The following is a 10,887-nucleotide window of genomic DNA, read 5'->3' as shown; positions in this document are numbered from 1 at the left end:
CCAGGGCAGCCTCTGGCTCGCTGCATCGGTTCTACCGATCGACCGGCAACGATCTCTAAAGAGGTGGACTTCTAATGGACCGCGAGTCTGGCATTAACCATCCCGGTGAATTTCGAAATTCGCCCCGACCGTGAATTTTGTTGCGTGTAACACGGCGTATGTTACATGCTACCGGGTGAACGATCATCATCGGCCCAGTCGCTTCTTCCGGTGAAAACGACCGGCTTGTCCGCTCGCTCTTCCGTAAATCTGTTCGTGTTACGGCTGTGTTTGGTATCGACTGTTATTTCATTTACTTGCGTTACATTACTATCGTGATTCGATGAGAAGGATTAATTTTAGAAATGGAGTTCGTTCTTGTTTCGGATGTTTGGTTTTTTGCATGTCGCGAGAATAGGTCCCATAGATTGGGTATTTGGCATTTACGTTTTTTGAGTATTCACAGTTACTGGTACCGTGTTTCCTCTTTTTACGTTTACGGTATTCGTTGTCCAATGGTATTCATTATTAATTTAATGAACGACGTATTCAAATAACAGTTAGTTATACGAGTTAACATTCCACAGCTGTATTTCTGCACTCGGAATACGATGGTCGTTGTTATTCGCAATTTATATGACATGTCTACGTCACTTATAATCCGCGAATAGCAGAGAGCAGAAATATTTTCTCGATTACATACACGGCAGGTGGCCTGCAACTTTTATCTTATCACGAACAAAGTTACGATCTGTATGCGTTTCGTCATCTAGTCTCGATTATTATTGCTTCGCGGGCCGATATCCGTAGCTATTTATGCGTATTCGTTATCAAGGCACGAAATAAACTGTAATACTATTATGGGATGGCGTAAAACGCGTCGTGGGACACGTATTTTCAATGAACGGGGCTGCACTTTAACTCCCGTTTTATTAACGCCCGTGTCACCGTCGCGTGTACATGCGGAATTATTGAAACGAAATGGAATTTCGTCGAGCCCCTGTCAATAGCTATTCCAAACGTGTGCCTTTGCCGAACGCCGCCCTTTAATTGCACTATTAATCGACCGCCGTGCGAGCTTTCTGTGAATCGCAAACGATACCTTCCATCTCGTTCCCACCCGCACCACGTTCTCGTTTCCAGTTTTTCGTTTCCGAATCTTTGATGCTTTTTTCGACGAAGCAAACCTGTTTATCCGTTACAAACTGGTTCATCGAAGAGCTGCTCAATGGAATTTGAGATTTCATTCTGTTGCGACGATTAATTAATCGATTCGTCAAGTATCTATTTCATTCAGTTGTATAGATGTTACGTGGAAGTTGGTTATCGTAAGTCAGAGATCTGCTATCGTTTGATTATTCGCGTTATTTATTGGCAAAGCGTGTACGTGATCGTAAGAGGCGAAAGACGCGGAGAAGGCCGAATGTTTCAACTTATCTTTAACCCTTTGCACTGCGAATTTTATTTCACTTTCGTTACCAGCAGCTCCCAATGCCTTTAAGTGTTTTATTTGAAATTTACTTTAATTAAAAAATAAGACAATTTAAATAGATAAAGGAAGAAGCAAACTCGCTTAAATACCAGTTTTATTCACACTATTGTTGTATTTTGTAATTTTTAAATGTACGATATATCTTGAAACAATTTCCAGCATGCAATCCTGGTTTTCTTTTGTACGTTTCACAAAAAAGGTGGGATTGAAAGAATGTCGAGTGAGACTCGACAAAGGAGCTCCTAAGATAAAAACTGACGTCGACATAGGAGTGCAAAGGGTTAAAATGAAAGAGGATTTTAGAAAACGTGTTAAAATTCATCTTGTTTGCCGTTTCGATCCCCTGATTTCTTCCAATTAATCTTTTCACGCAGAAAATTATCTGTTCGAATAGAAGAAGAAAAGGAAAGAGAAATGAGAAAGAAAAATAATCTGGGTGGTCAGGTATTTTCAACCGACAATGTACGCGTTCTCTGAGCGAAGAGTGGCATCAAAGATCGTGTATAATTTGTTAAAGTGCCCCCGGGAAATTTCTGTCTTGCACGAAGATACCTGTGAAGCCGAACGCGACACCGCGATACGTGAAACCACGATGTGCATCTACACCTGCCTGGCTGAGCAAGACTAATATCCCTGCTTATTGTTTAGATGTGCCCACGGCTTCCCACTCGTCCCGGTATCCATTTCACGCACCGCGGAGCGGTAAAATCTCGCGTCCACCGTTGCAACTCTCTGCCCTTTAACGAACCGTTACGTGAAAATACGACGACGCCCGGTCATCGCCTCTTGCTAACCGTGAGTAACCTACGATCCTCTTTTCTCTTTTCGTCTCTTCACCTTTTCCCCTCTAGCCTTTGGATCGTATATACGATCGCGATCGCTACCTCTTCGTTCCTGTTCGTTACCGTATCCCGTTCCCCTGGATTTCTACAACGAGATTGTAATTGGAGGTTCGTTTGCTGACGTCGTGAACGGAGACTCGTTTCAATTACGCGTTTTTATCCTCGCGTCGTTCAGTGTGCTCGTTTTTCTTTCAAGCCAGCTATTCTCATTTGGCAGGATTAAGAAATTAATTTTTTTCTATTACGTGTTGACCTGCATATAAACTTTAAGGTCAATTTACATTACACGGTATGGACCGTCACGTACCGATACCGCCACGACAGAAGATTGAAACACGCGTGTTAGACGAGACCGTTCACGCTATCTGTCATCCAGCCGAACGTTTCGTCATTCATACGGAGAATGTTTCGGTGGATCGTGACAGAAAGTGTTGCAGCTGATCTGTCAATGTGAATGAAGAGACGACAGAAAACGGATTCGGCAAAAGATAGATCGATAGAAATTAATTGAAATCGTTAAGTTAAAAAGCAAAGGTTCGATCGATGTAGGCAAATGGAAAAATATTTTTCCAACTTCTACTTCTTCATTTTCTTTTTTTCTTCTTCTTTTTATGGGATATATTCAAATCTGGAATTGTTTAATTCTTTTCGCTCTAACTTTCTATTATAGCGATATAACAGGCAATCCTAACGCCTCTGCTTAAAGCGTTCATTTTTCGCGCTACGAATGATAACAGTGACAAATCAACGTGTCAATATGTACACGAGACGAGACTGTCTGTAAAAACATTCCTATGGAAACCATATAGATAGTATATACGGGAAATATTTTCACCTAAAACAGGCTGTACGATATATCAAGCATAAGGTTAGAAATCAAAGCATTCAAGCGAGGCGTTCACGCGAGCGAAAACTGCGGCATCAATTTCACGGCGGATGTTTGCGTTTGGTTTCCGTGGCACGATTGGAGCTTTGCAGAAAGCGCGGCCAGATAGTAGACGATGAAGATTCATGCGAGATTACGCGAAACGCGAATTGTTAAGTCCTTTAAGCCGGGCTTTCCGGAAGGGGGTGAGGTGAGATGGCAGCCCTGGTAGCTACCTCGAGCCACGTGAAATCTATACGCGTTTATGGACGATTATGTAGCCCCGAGTTTCCGGTTTACGTGTGCGAAAAATTGATCCGAGGCACACGATAACGCGTATTTGCTCCGACATTGGTGGGACGAATGTGTAAATTGCAAATTTGTTGAAAATATCGCACGGTCGAAATCGCGAACCGATTGCTCGCGTCCGATTTTCACGGATGAAAAATGGCTCGGTGAATCGCGCAATTTTATGAAACACGTTCCAACAAAACGCGAGCGAAATTTAATATTTCCTTTTTTAAATTTTACTATTTAATTTTCGTTCGAATATCTGCCGCCGATATTAAATTGGCTACACGATTCGCGTCGGTTTTTTAGCACGTACCGGCGAAGAACATATTTATGTTTTATTATCCGCGTGTCTTTCGCCCGGTTTTATTTTTTGTTTCCTTTTATATTGTTCCGGTTCTGCGCGTTTTTATACAATCGTATTGTTTCATCGTTATAAGGTGATATAAAGCTTGGCCATTTTATAAAGCTTTTTTTTGTAAAATAAACTATTATTCATATTGTTTCATATTGTTACGGTGTAACGAATTTCTTTTTTTCTTTTGTAAACGTTTTTTTTATAAAATAAGCTATTGTTCGTACTATTTCATTGATAGCGAATATTATGTTCTTTCATGAGATTGTGTTCTTTCTCTCTTTTGCCAAGTTATGTTATATTATTTTTCGTGATTTATACAAGTGTTTTTGACGCGTTTTCTTATTAATTATCTTTTCATACCTTTTTGATATTTTTTTAATCAATTAAAATACTTTAATTTTCGTTCAAAGTCATAATCGTGAATTGCAGAAATAATATAGAGATATGAAATGCCTTTCTATTGTTCATTAAACAATGCCTTCGTGTTATTTAGAATACTGTTCGTATGAAATAATGAGCGAAATGAAATCCGTACTTGTTAAATTCATATTACATTTTGCAGAATCGTTAGCAAATATCTGGCAAAATTTTCTCTTGCTTCATCAAATCGGAAACATTTTATTCCATCAAAATTTCATATTATCCTGCCTGTTTTATATTACACTGGAGAACAAATTTTTAATTAACTTTCTGTTTCATTTTACCCTTTTTCATGAATATTTTCATTATGAGGAATATTCTTTTCAACTCTCCGATGTACAAGCTGCTTTTTCGAAATATATCATATATTAAATGTTCAGCAGTTATCATCACTATATTTCTAAATAACATTGAACCAGGACATTTCTACCTTTACGTTCACGATGTGTGTTCACCGTTTCTTGAACTCGTAACTGAGAATTTAAAAAATAAATTGTTTCGTTTTAAATTACTGAAACATAGAAGATCAAAATTTCGATCGATCTTGTTATTGAACGAAAGACTAGAATATTTGAATTAAAATATCTTCCTTTTGATAAAAATGAGATTGATGCAACGCTATGTACTGTAATTAAATTACATCTCGTCAATGATAAGCAAGTATCGCATATTTTTGAACAGTAGTTATCCTTTTTCCAATTTATTGTTTACATCTATATATTTAAATGTAAATTTCTATATTATTGAAATATATATAAATATATATTTAAATTTATAAATATACATATAATATATAAATATACTTATATATATACTTATATACAACAAAATCAATTTTTCACAATTTTTTAACAAAACTTCGCAATATTTCCCAGAATTTTATTACTTTTAACAAAATGTTTCAAATTACCGTAATAAATACGCGTTCCGCGTATATTCGTGAGTGTTTATAGATGTTTGTAAATGTTTGTGAGTTTAATGAATAGGCTGATAGCGACACCAAGAGAATTATATCAGGTTGCACCCGTTGCCAGAGAATCGCGACAGGGAAAGGATCGAAATCATGGAAACGAGCCCGCAGCCGAGCGATAACCAGCGGATCTGTTTTATTTTTATAAGTGTCTCGCTTAATACGGCCTCCTTTGACAGTCTGTAGGCGGTAGACGCGTTAATGTAAAACATGGGGGTTTTTGTTCCAACGGCTTTGAGGGAGACATTATTCAAACTACAAAAGTTTTCATGGTTTTCATTTTCGAGGTCCGTGCCTCTTTCTCGATGAAACAGATAAAAATATTTCTCGTATATATCTTTCTTATTTGCTTTTGGAAATTATCGACGAGTTAATTAAAGACAATTTTTCCCTGAAATATAGTGTCTTTGTTTAACTTAGCATGGTAATAAAATATATCTATAAAGGTTTTTAAGCTAGTAAGGATTCCTAGAAGTAAAATTATTAATCTCGACTGTTCCGCAGATATTTTAATTAGAATGAAAAGAATATGGTAGTTTCTAAGATCTACGTGTTTTTATTTTTAACGCAATCGATAATTTATGTTTGTTTTAATATCTATGAATTAAAAAGTAGACTTTCTAGTTTAAAAACAATTTTTTCATAGTATTTTATTATCGTAGATGATCTTTCAAACATTATACAGGATATAAAATGCGTAAGCAGTATGTAAACTCTATGTAAACAATTCCATATATCCACGTATTCTGATATTACATTCTTTTTATTCCAATTTTCAATTATTTTCAAAGAATCATATTATCGATTTCAATAATCAACAACAATTTATCCGCAGATAAATATTTTCCATGAAGCTTAAAAAGGAATCTCGAAGGAAACGAATGAACGAATTTCCTCTAAATAAAACCCACAGTCTTCCTTCTCGGCCCAAAATAAAACACGTAAAATCGAGTGGCTATTTCACGCTTATTATTTCCCATTACATCTACCTTCGATCCAAAACAGCATCCTCGAAAAGTGTACCACGCGTTGCCGGATAAATGGCCAATCGTTAGTGGTGATTCTTGTCCGAAGATTACGGTGGTCCGAGGGCAGAGCATTAGCGCGTTATCAGTGCAATTTATAAAGTGAAACTTGGAATTATAGATCGTATACGATACGCTCGAGCGAACCAGGCAGGTAACCGAGCGCCTTAATAGGATAGTATCGAGTGGTTGCCACGATATTATTCTTTGCCACGTTTGATTACCATCGATTTGCATTAATCGCTGCCGATATTCAATGCAGTTTACCGGTGTATCGTGATTAATTCGAAATCCTCTGTATCTTGTTTCCGATTCCAAACGACCCCGAAAAAGTAATTTTGCTAATTATTTGCCACGGGGTTCATTTTATCGATTTCAACGATCTTAGGTCCTCTCGCGCAGTAGGCTATTATCAGTAAAATTTGACAAGTCACGAACTACTAATATCAATGAATCTGGAATACCAGTAACAAGCTTGATGATAGCGAAAAATTATATTGTACAAGTGAGTGTTTTTCGAGTCATCGATTAGCCTTAGTCGGTCCCTAATTGTTTCCATATTCGATACAGTTTAATTAATTCAAAATTCTCTATGTCGCATTGAGGAACATTCACGGAAAAGACATTCTGGCAATTATTTGCTATAACATTCATTTGATCGATTTCAATGATTCTTTGATCTAATCCTGGTTCCTCTTGCACAGTTGGATTAATATTATTGGTAAAATTTTACAAGGCACGAACTACGAATTACCAATACCTGTCAATGTCTTGAACGTCACTAACAAGCTTGATAACAAAGAAAAATGATCTTTCACAAGTATTTAGAACGTTTCAGTCATTTTACTTACGTTTTATTACGTTATATATTACGTTTACCTTGGAAACATAAGAATCTCAACAAAAAATAAACGATGCACACCCTATTGCAGATAATTAGCGAAATTTTTCCCAAGATCGAAAACGTTTCAAACAACACGGTTGAACGCGAACCTGTCGATTCTTCGGGCACTAATTACGATAGGTCCAGGATCCTTGCGGTGTCTCGAGTGTTTAGGTGTGCAGCTAGATATCTGGAGTGTAATTTCACGCTCGTTGGGAAACGGAGAAGGGTGGAGAAGTGTAGGCTGGAAGAGAGAGAGAGAGAGAAAGAGAGAAGAACGGAGAAACGTGCGGTTGAAATCGAGTGCTTTCACGAGTCGAACCTCTCGACCGAAGGAAAAAGAGTTCTTGCGGTCGTCTTTAAATCGTGCGGCGGGGAACAAGTTCGAAAGCGAAGTTACATCGAAGTTAGGAACAAGTCCCTGACAGTTCTCGACGGTTTGTTAACCGATATTGTGCGGCTAGTCACGCTGCGCTTGCTGCCCGTCGAGAGAGCCTTTTCCAATTGAATCGTAAACAGTTCCCGCTTTAAAGAACTTTGCTCCACCCTCACCTGGTTCGAACGGTACTGAATTTCGATATGATCTACGTTTCACTTCCGTCCAGTGCAATGTATTGGCGCGACCACGTGTCGAGAAAGCGGAGTTTGACTCACCAACAATTCGGATAATATTGTTCGAAAGTTTGCACGTTTTTGAAAGTGCATAGATGACGAGCAGATGATGAAGTGCATAGTTGAGAGTTAAAATGGTTACATAGTCTGACGATGTTTATTATCCTGTTTTTGTAGCTTGATGGTTTATAGAATTTTAATATTGGATCGTGTAATAGTAACGAGTCTATTCGCCTTTAGACTTTAGTTATGGAAACGTTATTACATACTTACGTTAGTAGCAATAAGCAAACCAATAAATGAACAGAATAGATGCACAAAAATCTGTAGAAGAGTTGAAATGTTTTAAGCGAGCATTTTGGAAAACGTACTCAAAAGTATTTTTTAAAATTAGGAAGAAGCTATTTTATCTCCTTGATTAGGTAGAATAAATTGAATTTAAAGCGATATTGAATAAAAAGAAGATACGTTAAAGAGTAATGTAAAATATTATAGGTAAAAGATAAATTATTATTGTATTCTGTATAATTTCGTTTAAATTTACTTAAATTTATCAGAAATACGTAAACATTCCCGGTTTACTAATAATATTACCAGCGGTATACGTATACATCAAAAAACTTTATTAGCCAGCCTATCCTTTATTCTTTACAGTTAGACGCATACTATATATCGAGCTGAAACATGTGATCAATATTCCCACATATCCGACGATACTCCCATTTTAAGCTCTTTTCATTACACGCAAGCACAGACGAACGCTTATAATCCGAGTACTTAGTACGTACGTGCGATACTTTGTCCTGCAGCGCTAATGAACGATCAATACGATCGCAAAAGGGGAGAAAAGTTGGACGATTTACCGTGTCCACGCGAGTCCTCGGAAAAAAAGGACGAAGGGTATCCGAGCGGCATTAACGCGCCAAGTAGCGTAATACCGGTTATAAATTTTGATCGAACGAGATAAGCAGCCGTGGGTGCCACTATTAAAACACGCATCGCATCGCGGAAGCTAATTAAGATAAGGCGGAATATTATTAAGATTTAAGTTACATTCGGAACATTCGAGCCCGCAGTTCCGTGGCCATGGATACGCCCCTGGTATTCAGGTTTTACCAGTGCGGTTATCCGAAATTATCCTTGCAACCCCTCCGGCCTGGGGGCGCGTTGTGTGTTTCGTGTGCATTAAATGTACATGGAACAGATGCCCCCGATCCCCCACACGCACGCACACGCACACCTGCGGGAGAACGCTGCGGTTTCGTGTTGTTACAGCTACAGCTCGATTCAAGAGTTACATGTACGATATATAACCTCTGATCTTTATGCATGAACGATACATATACGGAAGTTTCGTCATTCTGCGAAGAATCAGTTTAATCGATGACGATACGATTTATATGTATATATTAGTATATCATATAATTTTATCGTATAATTTTCATTTTTATTCTATCGTAGAATTTATATCGTGTTATTATATAGCCAAATTTAGATACACTGATCGAATACTTTTGCGAGTAACTGTACATACCATTTGCTAACTATCAAAAAGAAGGAAGGGATACCAAAGAAAGAATAAGATGTGCGCGACATGTAGGTCGATCAAGGAGGAACGCAAGCTCTAGACGCGAGACATACGGCGAAGATCGAGCTTATCTGGAATCGCGGGTTCAGTCACGCCTGCTTCGAAGATGCTTTTGTGCCTCGGGCACGGCTTTAACTTTATGCGAAAGTTGGCCGAAGCTCGAGCCTCCAGCTCCAGCTGCAAGCTTCAATTTCACCGTGGACGTGCTTAACGAGAGGTATCTTGGTTTAATGATACGCCAGACGGGCCGTCTCTAATTATACGCCTCGAAATTTGTTAAGGAATTTATCGGCAAACTTTCCGGGGAGACCGTCTCGCTAGCTTGTTTCGCTGTTTGTTGTATTTACTGATCTTTTTATGGACAACCTTTTTATGCTTCCAGAGGAATTTGTCACTCGCGCGTTTGGGAAAATAGCATTTTTTCCCAGCTAGCGTATTCCATTTTCAACATTCCTTTTATTGGTAAATCTCTTTTCATTAACGTGCTCGACCGGCAAATCGCAAGTTGCAAGTGCATCAGGAAACTTGCTAGTCAAAGTTTCCGTTTCATAGCAAGTACGGAGTTTCCAGGTAAGCTACTTAATCGTGGTTGACTGTAAATCGTAGGTGGTTGCAGCGTAGCCGATATTTCGTAGATAGGTATTACTCGCGGCCTGGGAAATGTATTTCGTAACGAGCATTGTTGCATTTCACGGCTACGATGTCTCGTAAATTACACGATTTCCCTGAGTCGTCGCTGATAACTGCTACTCGCTTCGTCGCGTCTAACGAAAATACTTCGCGATCGCGGCGGACCACACTCCAATCGGTTTGTTACAATTTGTGTCTGGTTAACGAACCTTCCTACATTCTTCAAATTCTCATAATTTCTACCTTGTTTTTGTTTTAACAAATAAACGTATTGTTGCACGGGTGATGATTATCTTCCTTCGTGATTATCATTTATTTACAGTAACGACAATTAACTTATTTCACAATGTACATTATAGCAGGGCGCAATTTAAAATGCGTGTGTTTTCGGCACAAAATTCCAGGATCGACTGTTCTTTCGACCTCACGAAGGTATTCGAACACAGAGAATAGCTATGAATATATTATGTGCATTATACGAAACTGTTTGAAATTTCCTTAGCACCGTAACGAGGCACGACTATCGTGATTATAATACTAAAATTTGTAGTAAATAAAACCAATCGAATATTGTATATAGAAGTTACAAGACAGATAGGTTTACAATTTAAAAAAGGAATTTGTATATAATATAAAATATTAGTAGGGGGAGTTCCTCGAGTGCCGAACGCTTAGGGTTTCTCTTAAATAAATGAAAAAATATATATTTTATTCTTCTTATTCCGCGTTCTTCGTAAGTTAACGTAATTCTTAATATAATTTCCAGAAATCACAAATGTAATCGTTAGAACACCCGGAGATATCGACACAATCCTCGTGTCTCCATTTTTCACAGTTCGAACAATGAATCCAATCTTTCTCCCTTGCTTTCCAAACAAACTACATACAAAACTTATTTTCTTTCTTATACCAAACATTCCATCATTTCCCAA

The 10,887-nt window shown here is 38.1% G+C and overlaps 1 protein-coding gene across 2 annotated transcripts in view; it reads right to left on the bottom strand.

Moving 5' to 3' along the window:
* Window positions 1-10,887, bottom strand: part of LOC100749595 (tyrosine-protein kinase transmembrane receptor Ror) — a 356,505-nt gene that overhangs the window by 25,064 nt on the left and 320,554 nt on the right. The gene's annotated exons all lie outside the window — the stretch shown is intronic.

The sequence above is a fragment of the Bombus impatiens genome, unplaced genomic scaffold (assembly GCF_000188095.3).
Source record: "Bombus impatiens unplaced genomic scaffold, BIMP_2.2 scf_0406, whole genome shotgun sequence".
Classification (NCBI taxonomy): Eukaryota; Metazoa; Arthropoda; class Insecta; order Hymenoptera; family Apidae; genus Bombus; species Bombus impatiens.
Note: the sequence above shows the minus strand (reverse complement) of the source record. Positions and strands in the feature narration are given on the sequence as shown.